The sequence below is a fragment of the Heloderma suspectum genome, chromosome 1 (assembly GCF_057233095.1).
Source record: "Heloderma suspectum isolate Gila_16-S chromosome 1, 16-S_ref, whole genome shotgun sequence".
NCBI classification, from domain to species: domain Eukaryota; kingdom Metazoa; phylum Chordata; class Lepidosauria; order Squamata; family Helodermatidae; genus Heloderma; species Heloderma suspectum.
Window position 1 is genome coordinate 287323236 of NC_139458.1, and position 23312 is coordinate 287346547.

Below are 23312 nucleotides of genomic sequence, written 5' to 3' on the forward strand. Positions count from 1 at the left end.
CCTGGGGAGGAAAGAAAATGATGGTGAGGTAGACATTTGAAACATGCTATGTAGCTCATGGAGACAGTTCTCAGGACACATGCCTCTGGTGATCTGAGGCCAGAGGTGTGAGAACAGCACGAGTCCTGGAGGCATGGTGCAGGTACAGTTGCTGTTTGCCTCCCCCTGGTATTTTTTTCTAGGGAAAAAGCCCCTGGGCAAGGACTGTGACTCCTGCCATCCCTATTGGGTCCTAGTGCCATTCCACAGAGATCTTCCATTTACCCATAGCTCCCTCTGGGGAAACATGAAAACGCTGTGCAAGCATAGTGCCTGCTCTACTCAAGCTTGGTAGTCACAACGGAAGAATCAGATACTGGCCGTGGGCAAACTTCAGGAACTTCGGAGGGCTGTGCGTCGGAGCACTGAATGCCTGCACTTTTATCCTGAATTCCCAGGAGCTCTTGTGCTTTTCTGAAAAGTGCTGGGACACCCCCAGCTGCAGACTGTCTAACTGGAAGTGGTTTAGTTGGGACCTGACCACAACCTTTGTAGACAAGAAGGCGTCAGGTGTGTGAGCCCTGTACCCTTTGGTTGCACCGCTTCTGGGCCATTGACGGTTGGGAGAGGACTGTGGAGACACAGAGGAAGAATGTCTTCATTGGTGGCTTCTCCACACTGCTTCCCGGAAGCACAAGAACTTCCTCATCAGGGGCAGAAAATTGAGATGGAAAAAGGTCCCACCTTTCTCCCCTGAGGTGAGTAAAAGCAGAGACAGTGGAGGAATGACTGAACAAAGGAATGACACTGGGTTTCCCGAGTTTCCAGAAGGAAAAGCACCTGAGTTGAACTTTCAGCCCATCTCCCCCACTACCATGCTGGTTTAAATTCTATAACTAAAGTCTGGCAAATCCAGAAACAACACTCAAGATGCAGTGCTAAGCCTCTCACAGGGGGGATGAGAAGCCAGAGGGAGTGGCAGTTCTCACCAAGTGGGAGACTGAGTCCTGCGCTCAATGTCCCCCTTAGGGGACAAATAAGCAACCCACTACGTGGAACCTCACCTCACCTTTGAAGCCATCCTGGGACCAGGAAGGCTCCTTGGAAGCAGCAGAGCAGTCACCAACCAAACGGGCAGTGCTGAGCAACCAGGATCCTTGGAGATGTTCCCGTGCTTCCTCCTTCCGATGTCTTTTCACAGCTCTTCTAAGGTATCAATAGAAAGCATAGGGCTGCGGCCCTGGCATGTTTAACAAGCAGATTGAACCTGAAACACCCCCATCAAGGAGAGCCTTCCAATACATGTGTGAAAACTAGTTCAACACTGAGACACCCCCGTATTGCGGAGGTGTGTTCAGGATGTGTGAAAACGAGCACTAAGATGAAACATCCCCATGAAGGGGAGCCTTGCAATGCATGTATGAATACCAGCTCTAAGGTGACACATCCCCATGAAGGCGAAGCTTCCACAGGTTGGTGAAAAAATCCCCATCCCCATGAAGAGGATGGTTGACTGGATTGTCAAACACAGTTGAAAGCTCATGCCTCCTCATGAAGAGGAGACATGTCTGCCTGGGTGAAATCTAATGCTAACCAGAAACATACTGCTGAAGGGGAGGCTTGTATGGCGAGGTGAAAACGTACAGCTCTATGCTCATGATTCCCTTTGAAGAGGAGGCATGCATACCACGGTAAAATCTAATTCTAACCTGAAACATCTCCAACCCTAGGCTTGCATGGCCTGGTGGAAACATCCCCATCCCCATGAAGAGGATGGTTGACTGGAATAGTCAAACAAAGCTCTAAGATGATGCCTCCCCATGAAGAGGATACATGACTGCGTTGTTGAGATCTAATGCTAACCTGAAACATGCCCATGAAGAGGAGGTTTGAATGGCATGGTGGAAACATCCTCATGAAGAGGATGGTTAACTGACATAGTCAAACTAGAAGTGGCTTGCAGCGCCTGGTGGGAACATCCCCATCCCCATGAAGAGGATGTGAAATCTAATTGCATGGCTTGGTGGAAAGATCCTCATGAAGAGGATGGTTGACTGGCATATTCAAACAAGATCTAAGCTCATGCCTCCCTATGAACAGGAGACATGTCTGCCTTGTTGAAATCTAATTTTAACCTGAAACATCCCCATGAAGGGGAGGCTAGTATGGCTTATTCAAAAAATCCCCATCCCCATGTAGAGGAAGGTTGACTGGCGTAGTCAAACCAGATCTAACCTCATGCATCCCCATGAAAAGGAGATATGCTTGTCTAGGTGAAATCTAATTCTAACCTCAAACTTGCCCATGAAGGGGATGTTGACTGGATTCTCAAACACAGCTGTAAGCTCATGCCTCCCCATTAAGACGAGGCATGCATGCCATGGTGAAATCTAATGCTAACCTGAAACATCCCCATGAAAGGGAAGTTTGCATCACCTGGTGAAAAAATCCCCATCCCCATGAAGAGGATGGTTGACTGGCATAGTCAAACCAAATCTAAGCTCATGCATCCCCATGAAAAGGAGATATGCGTGTCTAGGTGAAATCTAATTCTAACCTGAAACATCCCCATAAAGGGGAGGCTTGCATGGCCTGGTGAAAACCTACCGATCCCCAAGAAGGGGATGTTGACTGGATTGTCAGACACAGCTGTAAGCTCATGCCTCCCCATTAAGACGAGGCATACATGCCATGGTGAAATCTAATGCTAACCTGAAACATCCCCATGAAGGGGAAGTTTGCAATACCTGGTGAAAACTTACCCATCCCAATGAAGAGGATGGTTGACTGGCTTAATCGATCCGGATCTGAGCTCGTACCTCCCGCTGCAGTGGAGACATCTCTGCCTTGGTGAAACCTAATTCTAATCAGAAACATTCCCCTGAAGGGGAGGTTAGTATGGCCTGTTCAAATAATCCCCATCCCCATGTAGAGTATGGTTGACTGACATAGTCAAATACAGGTCTACGCTGATGCCTCCCAATAAAAGGAGACACGTCTCCCTTGGTGAAATCTAATTCTAACCTGAAACATCCCCACGGCATGAAGCGGTGGCTTGCAGGGCCTGGTGCAAACATCAACATCCCCATGAAGGGGATGTGAAATCTAATTGCATCGCTTGATGGAAAGATCCTCATGAAGAGGATGGTTGACTGGCATATTCATACAAGATCCAAACTCATACCTCCCCATGAACAGGAGACACGTCTACCTTGGTGAAATCTAATTCTAAAATTAAACATCCCCATGGCATGAAGTAGAGGCTTGCATGGCTCGGTGGAACCTTCCCCTTGAAGAGGATGGTGGACTGGCATAGTCAAACCAGATCTAAGCTCATGCCTCCCCAGGAAGAGGAGATATGTCTGTCTCGGTGAAATCTCATTCTAACCTGAAACATCTCCATGAAGGGCAGGCTTGCATGACTTGGTGGAAACGTCCCCATCCCCATGTAGAGGATGGTTGAGTGGTATAGTCAAACCGGATCTAAACTCATACCTCCCCATGAAGAGAAGACATGTCAACCCTATGAAGAGGAGACATGCTTGTCTAGGTGAAATCTAATTCTAAACTGAAACATCCCCATGAAGGGGAGGTTTGAATGGCGCGGTGGAAACATCCTCATGAAGAGGATAATTAACTGACATAGTCAAACTAGATCTAAGCTCATGCCTCCCAATGAGGAGGAGACATCTCTGCCTTGGTGAAATCTAATTCTAACATTAAAAATCCCCATGGCATGAAGCAGAGGCTTGCAGGGCTTGGTGGAAACATCCCAATGAAGAGGATGGTTGACTGGCATAGTCGAACCAGATCTCAGCTCGTGCCTCCAGCTGCAGTGGAGACACCTCTGCGTTGGTGAAATCTAATTCTAACCAGAAATATCCCCCTGAAGGGGGGGCTAGTATGGCCTATTCAAAAAATCCCCATACCCATGTAGAGGATGGTTGACTGGCATAGTCAAACCAGATCTATGCTCATGCAGATCTAAGTTCATGAAGAAGAGACATGCTTGTCTAGGTGAAATCTAATTCTGAGCTGAAACATCCCCATGAAGGGGAGGCTTGCATGGCGTGGTGGAAACATCCCGATGAAGAGGATGGTTAACTGACATAGGCAAACTAGATCTAAGCTCATGCCTCTCCATGAAGAGGAGACAAATCTGCCTCGGTGAAATCTAATTCTAACCTGAAACATCTCCATGAAGGGGAGGCTTGCATGGCCTGGTGGAAATAATCCCATCCCAATAAAGAGGATGGTTGACTGGCATAGTCAACTACAGGTCTACGCTGATGGCTCCCAATAAAAGGAGACACGTCTCCCTTGGTGAAATCTAATTCTAACCTGAAACATCCCCATAAAGGGGAGGCTTGCATGGCCTGGTGAAAACTTACCCATCCCCATGAAAGGGATGTTGACTGGATTGTCAAACACAGCTGTAAGCTCATGCCTCCCCATTAAGACGAGGCATGCATGCCATGGTGAAATGTAAAGTAAACTGTTAAATCTAATGCTAAACTGAAACATCCCCATGAAGGGGAAGTTTGCATCGCCTGGTGAAAACTTACCCATCCCAATGAAGAGGATGGTTGACTGGCATAGTCGAACCAGATCGAAGCTCGTGCCTCCAGCTGCAGTGGAGACACCCCTGCGTTGGTGAAATCTAATTCTAACCAGAAACATTCCCCTGAAGGCAAGGCTAGCATGGCCTATTCAAAAAATCCCTATCCCCATGTAGAGGATGGTTGACTGGCTTAGTCAACCCAGATCTAAGCTCATGCATCCCCATGAAGAGGAGACATGCTTGTCTAGATGAAATCTAATTCTAACCTGAAACATCCCCATGAAGGGGAGGCTTGCGTGGTGTGATGGAAACATCCCCATGAAGAGGATAGTTAAATGACATAGTCAAACTAGATCTAAGCTCATGCATCTGCATGACGAAGAAACATGCTTGACTAGGTGAAATCCAATTCTAACATTAAACATCCCCACGGCATGAAGCGGTGGCTTGCAGGGCCTGGTGCAAACATCCCCATCCCCATGAAGGGGATGTGAAATCTAATTGCATGGCTTGGTGGAAAGATCCTCATGAAGAGGATGGTTGACTGGCATATTCAAACAAGATCCAAACTCATACCTCCCCATGAACAGGAGACACGTCTACCTTGGTGAAATCTAATTCTAACATTAAACATCGCCATGGCATGAAGTAGAGGCTTGCATGGCTCGGTGGAACCTTCCCCTTGAAGAGGATGGTTGACTGGCATAGTCAAACCAGATCTAAGCTCATGCCTCCCCAGGAAGAGGAGACATGTCTGTCTCGGTGAAATCTAATTCTAACCTGAAACATCTGCATGAAGGGCAGGCTTGCATGACTTGGTGGAAACGTCGCCATCCCCATGTAGAGGATGGTTGAGTGGTATAGTCAAACCGGATCTGAACCATACCTCCCCATGAAGAGAAGACATGTCAACCCTATGAAGAGGAGACATGCTTGTCTAGGTGAAATCTAATTCTAAGCTGAAACATCCCCATGAAGGGGAGGCTTGCATGGCGTGGTGGAAACATCCCCATGAAGAGGATGGTTGACTGACATAGTCAAACTAGATCTAAGCTCATGCCTCCCAATGAAGAGGAGACATGTCTGCCTTGGTGAAATCTAATTCTAACATTAAAAATCCCCATGGCATGAACCGGAGGCTTGCATGGCTTGGTTGAAACATCCCAATGAAGAGGATGGTTGAATGGCATAGTCAAACCAGATCTAAGCTCATGCATCCCCATGAAGAGGAGACATGCTTGTCTAGGTGAAATCTAATTCTAACCTGAAACATCCCCATGAAGGGGAGGTTTGAATGGCATGGTGTAAACATCCTCATGAAGAGGATGGTTAACTGACATAGTCAAACTAGATCTAAGCTCATGTCTCCCAAAGAAGAGGAGACATGTCTGCCTTGTTGAAATCTAATTCTAACATTAAACATCCCCACGGCATGAAGAAGTGGCTTGCAGGGCCTGATGGGAACATCCCCATCCCCATGAAGAGGATGTGAAATCTAATTGCATGGCTTGGTGGAAAGATCCTCATGAAGAGGATGGTTGACGGGCATATTCAAACAAGATCTAAGCTCATGCCTCCCTATGAACAGGAGACATGTCTGCCTTGTTGAAATCTAATTTTAACCTGAAACACCCCCATGAAGGGGAGGCTAGTATGGCCTATTCAAAAAATCCCCATCCCCATGTAGAAGAAGGTTGACTGGCGTAGTCAAAACAGATCTAAGCTCATGCATCCCCATTCAGAGGAGACATGCTTGTCTAGGTGAAATCTAATTCTAACCTGAAACATCCCCATAAAGGGGACGCTTGCATGGCCTGGTGAAAACCCACCGATCCCCATGAAGGGGATGTTGACTGCATTGTCAGACACAGCTGTAAACTCATGCCTCCCCATTAAGACGAGGCATACATGCCATGGTGATATCTAATGCTAACCTGAAACATCCCCATGAAGGGGAGGTTTGAATGGCGTGGTGGAAACATCCTCATGAAGAGGATGGTTAACTGACATATTCAAACTAGATCTAAGCTCATGCCTCCCAATGAAGAGGAGACATGTCTGCCTTGGTGAAATCTAATTCGAACATTAAACATCCCCACGGCATGAAGCAGTGGCTTGCAGGGCCTGGTGGGAACATCCCCATGAAGAGGATGTGAAATCTAATTGTATGGCTTGGTGGAAGATCCTCATGAAGTTGACTGGCACATTCAAACAAGATCTAAGCTCATGCCTCCCTATGAACAGGAGACATGTCTGCCTTGTTGAAATCTAATTTAAACCTGAAACATCCCCATGAAGGGGAGGCTAGTATGGCCTGTTCAAATAATCCCCATCCCCATGTAGAGTATGGTTGACTGGCATAGTCAAATACAGGTCTACGCTGATGCCTCCCAATAAAAGGAGACACGTCTCCCTTGGTGAAATCTAATTCTAACCTGAAACATCCCCATAAAGGGGAGGCTTGCATGGCCTGGTGAAAACTTACCCATCCCCATGAAGGGGATGTCGACTGGATTGTCAAACACAGCTGTAAGCTCATGCCTCCCCATTAAGACGAGGCATGCATGCCATGGTGAAATGTAAAGTAAACTGTTAAATCTAATGCTAAACTGAAACATCCCCATGAAGGGGAAGTTTGCATCGCCTGGTGAAAACTTACCCATCCCAATGAAGAGGATGGTTGACTGGCATAGTCGAACCAGATCGAAGCTCGTGCCTCCCGCTGCAGTGGAGACATCTCTGCCTTGGTGAAATCTAATTCTAACCAGAAACATTCCCCTGAAGGCAAGGCTAGCATGGCCTATTCAAAAAATCCCTATCCCCATGTAGAGGATGGTTGATTGGCTTAGTCAACCCAGATCTAAGCTCATGCATCCCCATGAAGAGGAGACATGCTTGTCTAGGTGAAATCTAATTCTAACCTGAAACATCCCCATGAAGGGGAGGCTTGCGTGGCGTGGTGGAAACATCCCCATGAAGAGGATGGTCGAATGGCATAGTCGAACCAGATCTCAGCTCGTGCCTCCAGCTGCAGTGGAGAAACCTCTGCGTTGGTGAAATCTAATTCTAACCAGAAACATTCCCCTGAAGGCAAGGCTAGCATGGCCTATTCAAAAAATCCCTATCCCCATGTAGAGGATGGTTGACTGGCTTAGTCAACCCAGATCTAAGCTCATGCATCCCCATGAAGAGGAGACATGCTTGTCTAGATGAAATCTAATTCTAACCTGAAACATCCCCATGAAGGGGAGGCTTGCGTGGCGTGATGGAAACATCCTCATGAAGAGGATGGTTAACTGACATAGTCAAACTTGATGTAAGCTCATGCATCTGCATGAAGAAGAGACATGCTTGACTAGGTGAAATCTAATTCTAACATTAAACATCCCCACGGCATGAAGCGGTGGCTTGCAGGGCCTGGTGCAAACATCCCCATCCCCATGAAGGGGATGTGAAATCTAATTGCATCGCTTGGTGGAAAGATCCTCATGAAGAGGATGGTTGACTGGCATATTCAAACAAGATCCAAACTCATACCTCCCCATGAACAGGAGACACGTCTACCTTGGTGAAATCTAATTCTAACCTTAAACATCCCCATGGCATGAAGTAGAGGCTTGCATGGCTCGGTGGAACCTTCCCCTTGAAGAGGATGGTTTATTGGCATAGTCAAACCAGATCTAAGCTCATGCCTCCCCAGGAAGAGGAGACATGTCTGTCTCGGTGAAATCTAATTCTAACCTGAAACATCTGCATGAAGGGCAGTCTTGCATGACTTGGTGGAAACGTCCCCATCCCCATGTAGAGGATGGTTGAGTGGTATAGTCAAACCGGATCTAAACTCATACCTCCCCATGAAGAGAAGACATGTCAACCCTATGAAGAGGAGACATGCTTGTCTAGGTGAAATCTAATTCTAAGCTGAAACATCCCCATGAAGGGGAGGCTTGCATGGCGTGGTGGAAACATCCCCATGAAGAGGATGGTTGACTGACATAGTCAAACTAGATCTAAGCTCATGCCTCCCAATGAAGAGGAGACATGTCTGCCTTGGTGAAATCTAATTCTAACATTAAAAATCCCCATGGCATGAACCGGAGGCTTGCATGGCTTGGTGGAAACATCCCAATGAAGAGGATGGTTGACTGGCATAGTCGAACCAGATCTCAGCTCGTGCCTCCACCTGCAGTGGAGACACCTCTGCGTTGGTGAAATCTAATTCTAACCAGAAATATCCCCCTGAAGGGGGGGCTAGTATGGCCTATTCAAAAAATCCCCATCCCCATGTAGAGGATGGTTGACTGGCGTAGTCAAACCAGATCTAAGCTCATGCAGATCTAAGTTCATGAAGAAGAGACATTCTTGTCTAGGTGAAATCTAATTCTGAGCTGAAACATCCCCATGAAGGGGAGGCTTGCGTGGCGTGGTGGAAACATCCCCATGAAGAGGATGGTGAACTGACATAGTCAAACTAGATCTAAGCTCATGCCTCCCCATGAAGAAGAGACATATCTGCCTCGGTGAAATCTAATTCTAACCTGAAACCTCTCCATGAAGGGGAGGCTTGCATGGCCTGGTGGAAATAATCCCATCCCAATAAAGAGGATGGTTGACTGGCATAGACAAATACAGGTCTACGCTGATGCCTCCCAAGAAAAGGAGACACATCTGCCTTGGTTAAATCTAATTCTAACCTGAAACATTCCCATAAATGGGAGGCTTGCATGGCCTGGTGAAAACTTACGCATCCCAATGAAGAGGATGGTTGACTGGATTGTCAAACACAGCTGTAAGCTCATGCCTCCCCATTAAGACGAGGCATGCATGCCATGGTGAAATGTAAAATAAACTGTTAAATCTAATGCTAACCTGAAACATCCCCATGAAGGGGAAGTTTGCATCGCCTGGTGAAAACTTACCCATCCCAATGAAGAGGATGGTTGACGGGCATGGTCGAACCAGATCGAAGCTCGTGCCTCCCGCTGCAGTGGAGACATCTCTGCCTTGGTGAAATCTAAGTCTAACCAGAAACATTCCCCTGAAGGGGAGGCTAGTATGGCCTGTTCAAAAAATCCCGTCCCCATGTAGAGGATGGTTGACTGGCATAGTCAAACCAGATCTAAGCTCATGCATCCCCATGAAGAGGAGACATGCTTGTCTAGGTGAAATCTAATTCTCACCTGAAACATCCCCATAAAGGGGAGGCTTGCATGGCGTGGTGAAAACCTACGGATCCCCATGAAGGGGATGTTGACTGCATTGTCAGACACAGCTGTAAGCTCATGCCTCCCCATTAAGACGAGGCATACATGCCATGGTGATATCTAATGCTAACCTGAAACATCCCCAAGAAGGGGAGGTTTGAATGGCGTGGTGGAAACATCCTCATGTAGGGGATGGTTAACTGACATAGTCAAACTAAATCTAAGCTCATGCCTCCCAATAAAGAGGAGACATATCTACCTCGGTGAAATCTAATTCTAACCTGAAACATCTCCATGAAGGGGAGGCTTGCATGGCCTGGTGGAAATAATCCCATCCCAATAAAGAGGATGGTTGACTGGCATAGTCAAATACAGGTCTACGCTGATGCCTCCCAAGAAAAGGAGACACATCTGCCTTGGTTAAATCTAATTCTAACCTGAAACATTCCCATAAATGGGAGGCTTGCATGGCCTGGTGAAAACTTACCCATCCCAATGAAGAGGATGGTTGACTGGATTGTCAAACACAGCTGTAAGCTCATGCCTCCCCATTAAGACGAGGCATGCATGCCATGGTGAAATGTAAACTAAACTGTTAAATCTAATGCTAACCTGAAACATCCCCATGAAGGTGAAGTTTGCATCGCCTGGTGAAAACTTACCCATCCCAATGAAGAGGATGGTTGACTGGCATGGTCGAACCAGATCGAAGCTCGTGCCTCCCGCTGCAGTGGAGACATCTCTGCCTTGGTGAAATCTAAGTCTAACCAGAAACATTCCCCTGAAGGGGAGGCTAGTATGGCCTGTTCAAAAAATCCCGTCCCCATGTAGAGGATGGTTGACTGGCATAGTCAAACCAGATCTAAGCTCATGCATCCCCATGAAGAGGAGACATGCTTGTCTAGGTGAAATCTAATTCTCACCTGAAACATCCCCATAAAGGGGAGGCTTGCATGGCGTGGTGAAAACCTACCGATCCCCATGAAGGGGATGTTGACTGCATTGTCAGACACAGCTGTAAGCTCATGCCTCCCCATTAAGACGAGGCATACATGCCATGGTGATATCTAATGCTAACCTGAAACATCCCCAAGAAGGGGAGGTTTGAATGGCGTGGTGGAAACATCCTCATGTAGAGGATGGTTAACTGACATAGTCAAACTAAATCTAAGCTCATGCCTCCCAATGAAGAGGAGACATGTCTGCCTTGGTGAAATCTAATTCTAACATTAAACATCCCCACGGCATGAAGAAGTGGCTTGCAGGGCCTGATGGGAACATCCCCATCCCCATGAAGAGGATGTGAAATCTAATTGCATGGCTTGGTGGAAAGATCCTCATGAAGAGGATGGTTGACTGGCATATTCAAACAAGATCTAAGCTCATGCCTCCCTATGAACAGGAGACATGTCTGCCTTGTTGAAATCTAATTTTAACCTGAAACATCCCCATGAAGGGGAGGCTAGTATGGCCTATTCAAAAAATCCCCATCCCCATGTAGAAGAAGGTTGACTGGCGTAGTCAAAACAGATCTAAGCTCATGCATCCCCATTCAGAGGAGACATGCTTGTCTAGGTGAAATCTAATTCTAACGTGAAACATCCCCATAAAGGGGACGCTTGCATGGCCTGGTGAAAACCTACCGATCCCCATGAAGGGGATGTTGACTGCATTGTCAGACACAGCTGTAAACTCATGCCTCCCCATTAAGACGAGGCATACATGCCATGGTGATATCTAATGCTAACCTGAAACATCCCCATGAAGGGGAGGTTTGAATGGCATGGTGTAAACATCCTCATGAAGAGGATGGTTAACTGACATAGTCAAACTAGATCTAAGCTCATGCCTCCCAATGAAGAGGAGACATGTCTGCCTTGGTGAAATCTAATTCTAACATTAAACATCCCCACGGCATGAAGAAGTGGCTTGCAGGGCCTGATGGGAACATCCCCTTCCCCATGAAGAGGATGTGAAATCTAATTGCATGGCTTGGTGGAAAGATCCTCATGAAGAGGATGGTTGATGGGCATATTCAAACAAGATCTAAGCTCATGCCTCCCTATGAACAGGAGACATGTCTGCCTTGTTGAAATGTAATTTAAACCTGAAACATCCCCATGAAGGGGAGGCTAGTATGGCCTGTTCAAATAATCCCCATCCCCATGTAGAGTATGGTTGACTGGCATAGTCAAATACAGGTCTACGCTGATGCCTCCCAATAAAAGGAGACACGTCTCCCTTGGTGAAATCTAATTCTAACCTGAAACATCCCCATGAAGGGGAAGTTTGCATGGCCTGGTGAAAACTTACCCATCCCAATGAAGAGGATGGTTGACTGGCATAGTCGAACCAGATCGAAGCTCGTGCCTCCCGCTGCAGTGGAGACATCTCTGCCTTGGTGAAATCTAATTCTAACCAGAAACATTCCCCTGAAGGCAAGGCTAGCATGGCCTATTCAAAAAATCCCTATCCCCATGTAGAGGATGGTTGACTGGCTTAGTCAACCCAGATCTAAGCTCATGCATCCCCAGGAAGAGGAGACATGTCTGTCTCGGTGAAATCTAATTCTAACCTGAAACATCTCCATGAAGGGCAGTCTTGCATGACTTGGTGGAAACGTCCCCATCCCCATGTAGAGGATGGTTGAGTGGTATAGTCAAACCGGATCTAAACTCATACCTCCCCATAAAGAGAAGACATGTCAACCCTATGAAGAGGAGACATGCTTGTCTAGGTGAAATCTAATTCTAAGCTGAAACATCCCCATGAAGGGGAGGCTTGCATGGCGTGGTGGAAACATCCCCATGAAGAGGATGGTTGACTGACATAGTCAAACTAGATCTAAGCTCATGCCTCCCAATGAAGAGGAGACATGTCTGCCTTGGTGAAATCTAATTCTAACATTAAAAATCCCCATGGCATGAACCGGAGGCTTGCATGGCTTGGTGGAAACATCCCAATGAAGAGGATGGTCGAATGGCATAGTCAAACCAGATCTAAGCTCATGCATCCCCATGAAGAGGAGACATGCTTGTCTAGGTGAAATCTAATTCTAAGCTGAAACATCCCCATGAAGGGGAGTCTTGCATGGCGTGGTTGAAACGTCCCAATGAAGAGGATGGTCGAATGGCATAGTCAAACCAGATCTAAGCTCATGCATCCCCATGAAGAGGAGACATGCTTGTCTAGGTGAAATCTAATTCTAACCTGAAACATCCCCATGAAGAGGAGGCTAGTATGGCCTATTCAAAAAATCCCCATCCCCATGTAGAAGAAGGTTGACTGGCGTAGTCAAAACAGATCTAAGCTCATGCATCCCCATTAAGTGGAGACATGCTTGTCTTGGTGAAATCTAATTCTAACCTGAAACATCCCCATAAAGGGGACGCTTGCATGGCCTGGTGAAAACCTACCAATCCCCATGAAGGGGATGTTTACTGCATTGTCAGACACAGCGGTAAGCTCATGCCTCCCCATTAAGACGAGGCATACATGCCATGGTGATATCTAATGCTAACCTGAAACATCCCCATGAAGGGGAGGTTTGAATGGCATGGTGTAAACATCCTCATGAAGAGGATGGTTAACTGACATAGTCAAACTAGATCTAAGCTCATGTCTCCCAAAGAAGAGGAGACATGTCTGCCTTGTTGAAATCTAATTCTAACATTAAACATCCCCACGGCATGAAGAAGTGGCTTGCAGGGCCTGATGGGAACATCCCCATCCCCATGAAGAGGATGTGAAATCTAATTGCATGGCTTGGTGGAAAGATCCTCATGAAGAGGATGGTTGACGGGCATATTCAAACAAGATCTAAGCTCATGCCTCCCTATGAACAGGAGACATGTCTGCCTTGTTGAAATCTAATTTTAACCTGAAACACCCCCATGAAGGGGAGGCTAGTATGGCCTATTCAAAAAATCCCCATCCCCATGTAGAAGAAGGTTGACTGGCGTAGTCAAAACAGATCTAAGCTCATGCATCCCCATTAAGAGGAGACATGCTTGTCTAGGTGAAATCTAATTCTAACCTGAAACATCCCCATAAAGGGGACGCTTGCATGGCCTGGTGAAAACCCACCGATCCCCATGAAGGGGATGTTGACTGCATTGTCAGACACAGCTGTAAACTCATGCCTCCCCATTAAGACGAGGCATACATGCCATGGTGATATCTAATGCTAACCTGAAACATCCCCATGAAGGGGAGGTTTGAATGGCGTGGTGGAAACATCCTCATGAAGAGGATGGTTAACTGACATATTCAAACTAGATCTAAGCTCATGCCTCCCAATGAAGAGGAGACATGTCTGCCTTGGTGAAATCTAATTCGAACATTAAACATCCCCACGGCATGAAGCAGTGGCTTGCAGGGCCTGGTGGGAACATCCCCATGAAGAGGATGTGAAATCTAATTGTATGGCTTGGTGGAAGATCCTCATGAAGTTGACTGGCACATTCAAACAAGATCTAAGCTCATGCCTCCCTATGAACAGGAGACATGTCTGCCTTGTTGAAATCTAATTTAAACCTGAAACATCCCCATGAAGGGGAGGCTAGTATGGCCTGTTCAAATAATCCCCATCCCCATGTAGAGTATGGTTGACTGGCATAGTCAAATACAGGTCTACGCTGATGCCTCCCAATAAAAGGAGACACGTCTCCCTTGGTGAAATCTAATTCTAACCTGAAACATCCCCATAAAGGGGAGGCTTGCATGGCCTGGTGAAAACTTACCCATCCCCATGAAGGGGATGTCGACTGGATTGTCAAACACAGCTGTAAGCTCATGCCTCCCCATTAAGATGAGGCATGCATGCCATGGTGAAATGTAAAGTAAACTGTTAAATCTAATGCTAAACTGAAACATCCCCATGAAGGGGAAGTTTGCATCGCCTGGTGAAAACTTACCCATCCCAATGAAGAGGATGGTTGACTGGCATAGTCGAACCAGATCGAAGCTCGTGCCTCCCGCTGCAGTGGAGACATCTCTGCCTTGGTGAAATCTAATTCTAACCAGAAACATTCCCCTGAAGGCAAGGCTAGCATGGCCTATTCAAAAAATCCCTATCCCCATGTAGAGGATGGTTGATTGGCTTAGTCAACCCAGATCTAAGCTCATGCATCCCCATGAAGAGGAGACATGCTTGTCTAGGTGAAATCTAATTCTAACCTGAAACATCCCCATGAAGGGGAGGCTTGCGTGGCGTGGTGGAAACATCCCCATGAAGAGGATGGTCGAATGGCATAGTCGAACCAGATCTCAGCTCGTGCCTCCAGCTGCAGTGGAGAAACCTCTGCGTTGGTGAAATCTAATTCTAACCAGAAACATTCCCCTGAAGGCAAGGCTAGCATGGCCTATTCAAAAAATCCCTATCCCCATGTAGAGGATGGTTGACTGGCTTAGTCAACCCAGATCTAAGCTCATGCATCCCCATGAAGAGGAGACATGCTTGTCTAGATGAAATCTAATTCTAACCTGAAACATCCCCATGAAGGGGAGGCTTGCGTGGCGTGATGGAAACATCCTCATGAAGAGGATGGTTAACTGACATAGTCAAACTTGATGTAAGCTCATGCATCTGCATGAAGAAGAGACATGCTTGACTAGGTGAAATCTAATTCTAACATTAAACATCCCCACGGCATGAAGCGGTGGCTTGCAGGGCCTGGTGCAAACATCCCCATCCCCATGAAGGGGATGTGAAATCTAATTGCATCGCTTGGTGGAAAGATCCTCATGAAGAGGATGGTTGACTGGCATATTCAAACAAGATCCAAACTCATACCTCCCCATGAACAGGAGACACGTCTACCTTGGTGAAATCTAATTCTAACCTTAAACATCCCCATGGCATGAAGTAGAGGCTTGCATGGCTCGGTGGAACCTTCCCCTTGAAGAGGATGGTTTATTGGCATAGTCAAACCAGATCTAAGCTCATGCCTCCCCAGGAAGAGGAGACATGTCTGTCTCGGTGAAATCTAATTCTAACCTGAAACATCTGCATGAAGGGCAGTCTTGCATGACTTGGTGGAAACGTCCCCATCCCCATGTAGAGGATGGTTGAGTGGTATAGTCAAACCGGATCTAAACTCATACCTCCCCATGAAGAGAAGACATGTCAACCCTATGAAGAGGAGACATGCTTGTCTAGGTGAAATCTAATTCTAAGCTGAAACATCCCCATGAAGGGGAGGCTTGCATGGCGTGGTGGAAACATCCCCATGAAGAGGATGGTTGACTGACATAGTCAAACTAGATCTAAGCTCATGCCTCCCAATGAAGAGGAGACATGTCTGCCTTGGTGAAATCTAATTCTAACATTAAAAATCCCCATGGCATGAACCGGAGGCTTGCATGGCTTGGTGGAAACATCCCAATGAAGAGGATGGTTGACTGGCATAGTCGAACCAGATCTCAGCTCGTGCCTCCACCTGCAGTGGAGACACCTCTGCGTTGGTGAAATCTAATTCTAACCAGAAATATCCCCCTGAAGGGGGGGCTAGTATGGCCTATTCAAAAAATCCCCATCCCCATGTAGAGGATGGTTGACTGGCGTAGTCAAACCAGATCTAAGCTCATGCAGATCTAAGTTCATGAAGAAGAGACATTCTTGTCTAGGTGAAATCTAATTCTGAGCTGAAACATCCCCATGAAGGGGAGGCTTGCGTGGCGTGGTGGAAACATCCCCATGAAGAGGATGGTGAACTGACATAGTCAAACTAGATCTAAGCTCATGCCTCCCCATGAAGAAGAGACATATCTGCCTCGGTGAAATCTAATTCTAACCTGAAACCTCTCCATGAAGGGGAGGCTTGCATGGCCTGGTGGAAATAATCCCATCCCAATAAAGAGGATGGTTGACTGGCATAGACAAATACAGGTCTACGCTGATGCCTCCCAAGAAAAGGAGACACATCTGCCTTGGTTAAATCTAATTCTAACCTGAAACATTCCCATAAATGGGAGGCTTGCATGGCCTGGTGAAAACTTACGCATCCCAATGAAGAGGATGGTTGACTGGATTGTCAAACACAGCTGTAAGCTCATGCCTCCCCATTAAGACGAGGCATGCATGCCATGGTGAAATGTAAAATAAACTGTTAAATCTAATGCTAACCTGAAACATCCCCATGAAGGGGAAGTTTGCATCGCCTGGTGAAAACTTACCCATCCCAATGAAGAGGATGGTTGACGGGCATGGTCGAACCAGATCGAAGCTCGTGCCTCCCGCTGCAGTGGAGACATCTCTGCCTTGGTGAAATCTAAGTCTAACCAGAAACATTCCCCTGAAGGGGAGGCTAGTATGGCCTGTTCAAAAAATCCCGTCCCCATGTAGAGGATGGTTGACTGGCATAGTCAAACCAGATCTAAGCTCATGCATCCCCATGAAGAGGAGACATGCTTGTCTAGGTGAAATCTAATTCTCACCTGAAACATCCCCATAAAGGGGAGGCTTGCATGGCGTGGTGAAAACCTACGGATCCCCATGAAGGGGATGTTGACTGCATTGTCAGACACAGCTGTAAGCTCATGCCTCCCCATTAAGACGAGGCATACATGCCATGGTGATATCTAATGCTAACCTGAAACATCCCCAAGAAGGGGAGGTTTGAATGGCGTGGTGGAAACATCCTCATGTAGGGGATGGTTAACTGACATAGTCAAACTAAATCTAAGCTCATGCCTCCCAATAAAGAGGAGACATATCTACCTCGGTGAAATCTAATTCTAACCTGAAACATCTCCATGAAGGGGAGGCTTGCATGGCCTGGTGGAAATAATCCCATCCCAATAAAGAGGATGGTTGACTGGCATAGTCAAATACAGGTCTACGCTGATGCCTCCCAAGAAAAGGAGACACATCTGCCTTGGTTAAATCTAATTCTAACCTGAAACATTCCCATAAATGGGAGGCTTGCATGGCCTGGTGAAAACTTACCCATCCCAATGAAGAGGATGGTTGACTGGATTGTCAAACACAGCTGTAAGCTCATGCCTCCCCATTAAGACGAGGCATGCATGCCATGGTGAAATGTAAACTAAACTGTTAAATCTAATGCTAACCTGAAACATCCCCATGAAGGTGAAGTTTGCATCGCCTGGTGAAAACTTACCCATCCCAATGAAGAGGATGGTTGACTGGCATGGTCGAACCAGATCGAAGCTCGTGCCTCCCGCTGCAGTGGAGACATCTCTGCCTTGGTGAAATCTAAGTCTAACCAGAAACATTCCCCTGAAGGGGAGGCTAGTATGGCCTGTTCAAAAAATCCCGTCCCCATGTAGAGGATGGTTGACTGGCATAGTCAAACCAGATCTAAGCTCATGCATCCCCATGAAGAGGAGACATGCTTGTCTAGGTGAAATCTAATTCTCACCTGAAACATCCCCATAAAGGGGAGGCTTGCATGGCGTGGTGAAAACCTACCGATCCCCATGAAGGGGATGTTGACTGCATTGTCAGACACAGCTGTAAGCTCATGCCTCCCCATTAAGACGAGGCATACATGCCATGGTGATATCTAATGCTAACCTGAAACATCCCCAAGAAGGGGAGGTTTGAATGGCGTGGTGGAAACATCCTCATGTAGAGGATGGTTAACTGACATAGTCAAACTAAATCTAAGCTCATGCCTCCCAATGAAGAGGAGACATGTCTGCCTTGGTGAAATCTAATTCTAACATTAAACATCCCCACGGCATGAAGAAGTGGCTTGCAGGGCCTGATGGGAACATCCCCATCCCCATGAAGAGGATGTGAAATCTAATTGCATGGCTTGGTGGAAAGATCCTCATGAAGAGGATGGTTGACTGGCATATTCAAACAAGATCTAAGCTCATGCCTCCCTATGAACAGGAGACATGTCTGCCTTGTTGAAATCTAATTTTAACCTGAAACATCCCCATGAAGGGGAGGCTAGTATGGCCTATTCAAAAAATCCCCATCCCCATGTAGAAGAAGGTTGACTGGCGTAGTCAAAACAGATCTAAGCTCATGCATCCCCATTCAGAGGAGACATGCTTGTCTAGGTGAAATCTAATTCTAACGTGAAACATCCCCATAAAGGGGACGCTTGCATGGCCTGGTGAAAACCTACCGATCCCCATGAAGGGGATGTTGACTGCATTGTCAGACACAGCTGTAAACTCATGCCTCCCCATTAAGACGAGGCATACATGCCATGGTGATATCTAATGCTAACCTGAAACATCCCCATGAAGGGGAGGTTTGAATGGCATGGTGTAAACATCCTCATGAAGAGGATGGTTAACTGACATAGTCAAACTAGATCTAAGCTCATGCCTCCCAATGAAGAGGAGACATGTCTGCCTTGGTGAAATCTAATTCTAACATTAAACATCCCCACGGCATGAAGAAGTGGCTTGCAGGGCCTGATGGGAACATCCCCTTCCCCATGAAGAGGATGTGAAATCTAATTGCATGGCTTGGTGGAAAGATCCTCATGAAGAGGATGGTTGATGGGCATATTCAAACAAGATCTAAGCTCATGCCTCCCTATGAACAGGAGACATGTCTGCCTTGTTGAAATGTAATTTAAACCTGAAACATCCCCATGAAGGGGAGGCTAGTATGGCCTGTTCAAATAATCCCCATCCCCATGTAGAGTATGGTTGACTGGCATAGTCAAATACAGGTCTACGCTGATGCCTCCCAATAAAAGGAGACACGTCTCCCTTGGTGAAATCTAATTCTAACCTGAAACATCCCCATGAAGGGGAAGTTTGCATGGCCTGGTGAAAACTTACCCATCCCAATGAAGAGGATGGTTGACTGGCATAGTCGAACCAGATCGAAGCTCGTGCCTCCCCCTGCAGTGGAGACATCTCTGCCTTGGTGAAATCTAATTCTAACCAGAAACATTCCCCTGAAGGCAAGGCTAGCATGGCCTATTCAAAAAATCCCTATCCCCATGTAGAGGATGGTTGACTGGCTTAGTCAACCCAGATCTAAGCTCATGCATCCCCAGGAAGAGGAGACATGTCTGTCTCGGTGAAATCTAATTCTAACCTGAAACATCTCCATGAAGGGCAGTCTTGCATGACTTGGTGGAAACGTCCCCATCCCCATGTAGAGGATGGTTGAGTGGTATAGTCAAACCGGATCTAAACTCATACCTCCCCATAAAGAGAAGACATGTCAACCCTATGAAGAGGAGACATGCTTGTCTAGGTGAAATCTAATTCTAAGCTGAAACATCCCCATGAAGGGGAGGCTTGCATGGCGTGGTGGAAACATCCCCATGAAGAGGATGGTTGACTGACATAGTCAAACTAGATCTAAGCTCATGCCTCCCAATGAAGAGGAGACATGTCTGCCTTGGTGAAATCTAATTCTAACATTAAAAATCCCCATGGCATGAACCGGAGGCTTGCATGGCTTGGTGGAAACATCCCAATGAAGAGGATGGTCGAATGGCATAGTCAAACCAGATCTAAGCTCATGCATCCCCATGAAGAGGAGACATGCTTGTCTAGGTGAAATCTAATTCTAAGCTGAAACATCCCCATGAAGGGGAGTCTTGCATGGCGTGGTTGAAACGTCCCAATGAAGAGGATGGTCGAATGGCATAGTCAAACCAGATCTAAGCTCATGCATCCCCATGAAGAGGAGACATGCTTGTCTAGGTGAAATCTAATTCTAACCTGAAACATCCCCATGAAGAGGAGGCTAGTATGGCCTATTCAAAAAATCCCCATCCCCATGTAGAAGAAGGTTGACTGGCGTAGTCAAAACAGATCTAAGCTCATGCATCCCCATTAAGTGGAGACATGCTTGTCTTGGTGAAATCTAATTCTAACCTGAAACATCCCCATAAAGGGGACGCTTGCATGGCCTGGTGAAAACCTACCAATCCCCATGAAGGGGATGTTGACTGCATTGTCAGACACAGCGGTAAGCTCATGCCTCCCCATTAAGACGAGGCATACATGCCATGGTGATATCTAATGCTAACCTGAAACATCCCCATGAAGGGGAGGTTTGAATGGCATGGTGTAAACATCCTCATGAAGAGGATGGTTAACTGACATAGTCAAACTAGATCTAAGCTCATGCCTCCCAATGAAGAGGAGACATGTCTGCCTTGTTGAAATCTAATTCTAACATTAAACATCCCCACGGCATGAAGAAGTGGCTTGCAGGGCCTGATGGGAACATCCCCTTCCCCATGAAGAGGATGTGAAATCTAATTGCATGGCTTGGTGGAAAGATCCTCATGAAGAGGATGGTTGACGGGCATATTCAAACAAGATCTAAGCTCATGCCTCCCTATGAACAGGAGACATGTCTGCCTTGTTGAAATCTAATTTTAAACTGAAACATCCCCATGAAGAGGAGGCTAGTATGGCCTATTCAAAAAATCCCCATCCCCATGTAGAAGAAGGTTGACTGGCGTAGTCAAAACAGATCTAAGCTCATGCATCCCCATTAAGTGGAGACATGCTTGTCTTGGTGAAATCTAATTCTAACCTGAAACATCCCCATAAAGGGGACGCTTGCATGGCCTGGTGAAAACCTACCAATCCCCATGAAGGGGATGTTTACTGCATTGTCAGACACAGCGGTAAGCTCATGCCTCCCCATTAAGACGAGGCATACATGCCATGGTGATATCTAATGCTAACCTGAAACATCCCCATGAAGGGGAGGTTTGAATGGCATGGTGTAAACAACCTCATGAAGAGGATGGTTAACTGACATAGTCAAACTAGATCTAAGCTCATGCCTCCCAATGAAGAGGAGACATGTCTGCCTTGGTGAAATCTAATTCTAACATTAAACATCCCCACGGCATGAAGAAGTGGCTTGCAGGGCCACTTCTTCATCATTTCTAATGTTAAATGATGGTTAAATGAGTAGGAGACATCTCTGCCTTGGTGACATCTAATTCTAACATTGAAAATACCCATGGCATGAAGCAGAGGCTTGCATGGCTTGGTGGAAACATCCCAATGAAGAGGATGGTTGACTGGCATAGTCGAACCAGATCTCAGCTCGTGCCTCCAGCTGCAGTGGAGACACCTCTGCGTTGGTGAAATCTAATTCTAACCAGAAACATTCCCCTGAAGGCAAGGCTAGCATGGCCTATTCAAAAAATCCCTATCCCCATGTAGAGGATGGTTGACTGGCTTAGTCAACCCAGATCTAAGCTCATGCATCCCCATGAAGAGGAGACATGCTTGTCTAGGTGAAATCTAATTCTAACATTAAACATCCCCACGGCATGAAGCGGTGGCTTGCAGGGCCTGGTGCAAACATCCCCATCCCCATGAAGGGGATGTGAAATCTAATTGCATCGCTTGGTGGAAAGATCCTCATGAAGAGGATGGTTGACTGGCATATTCAAACAAGATCCAAACTCATACCTCCCCATGAACAGGAGACACGTCTACCTTGGTGAAATCTAATTCTAACCTTAAACATCCCCATGGCATGAAGTAGAGGCTTGCATGGCTCGGTGGAACCTTCCCCTTGAAGAGGATGGTTTATTGGCATAGTCAAACCAGATCTAAGCTCATGCCTCCCCAGGAAGAGGAGACATGTCTGTCTCGGTGAAATCTAATTCTAACATTAAAAATCCCCATGGCATGAACCGGAGGCTTGCATGGCTTGGTGGAAACATCCCAATGAAGAGGATGGTTGACTGGCATAGTCGAACCAGATCTCAGCTCGTGCCTCCACCTGCAGTGGAGACACCTCTGCGTTGGTGAAATCTAATTCTAACCAGAAATATCCCCCTGAAGGGGGGGCTAGTATGGCCTATTCAAAAAATCCCCATCCCCATGTAGGGGATGGTTGACTGGCGTAGTCAAACCAGATCTAAGCTCATGCAGATCTAAGTTCATGAAGAAGAGACATTCTTGTCTAGGTGAAATCTAATTCTGAGCTGAACCATCCCCATGAAGGGGAGGCTTGCGTGGCGTGGTGGAAACATCCCCATGAAGAGGATGGTGAACTGATATAGTCAAATACAGGTCTACGCTGATGCCTCCCAAGAAAAGGAGACACATCTGCCTTGGTTAAATCTAATTCTAACCTGAAACATTCCCATAAATGGGAGGCTTGCATGGCCTGGTGAAAACTTACCCATCCCAATGGAGAGGATGGTTGACTGGATTGTCAAACACAGCTGTAAGCTCATGCCTCCCCATTAAGACGAGGCATGCATGCCATGGTGAAATGTAAACTAAACTGTTAAATCTAATGCTAACCTGAAACATCCCCATGAAGGGGAAGTTTGCATCGCCTGGTGAAAACTTACCCATCCCAATGAAGAGGATGGTTGACTGGCATGGTCGAACCAGATCGAAGCTCGTGCCTCCCGCTGCAGTGGAGACATCTCTGCCTTGGTGAAATCTAAGTCTAACCAGAAACATTCCCCTGAAGGGGAGGCTAGTATGGCCTGTTCAAAAAATCCCGTCCCCATGTAGAGGATGGTTGACTGGCATAGTCAAACCAGATCTAAGCGCATGCATCCCCATGAAGAGGAGACATGCTTGTCTAGGTGAAATCTAATTCTAACCTGAAACATCCCCATAAA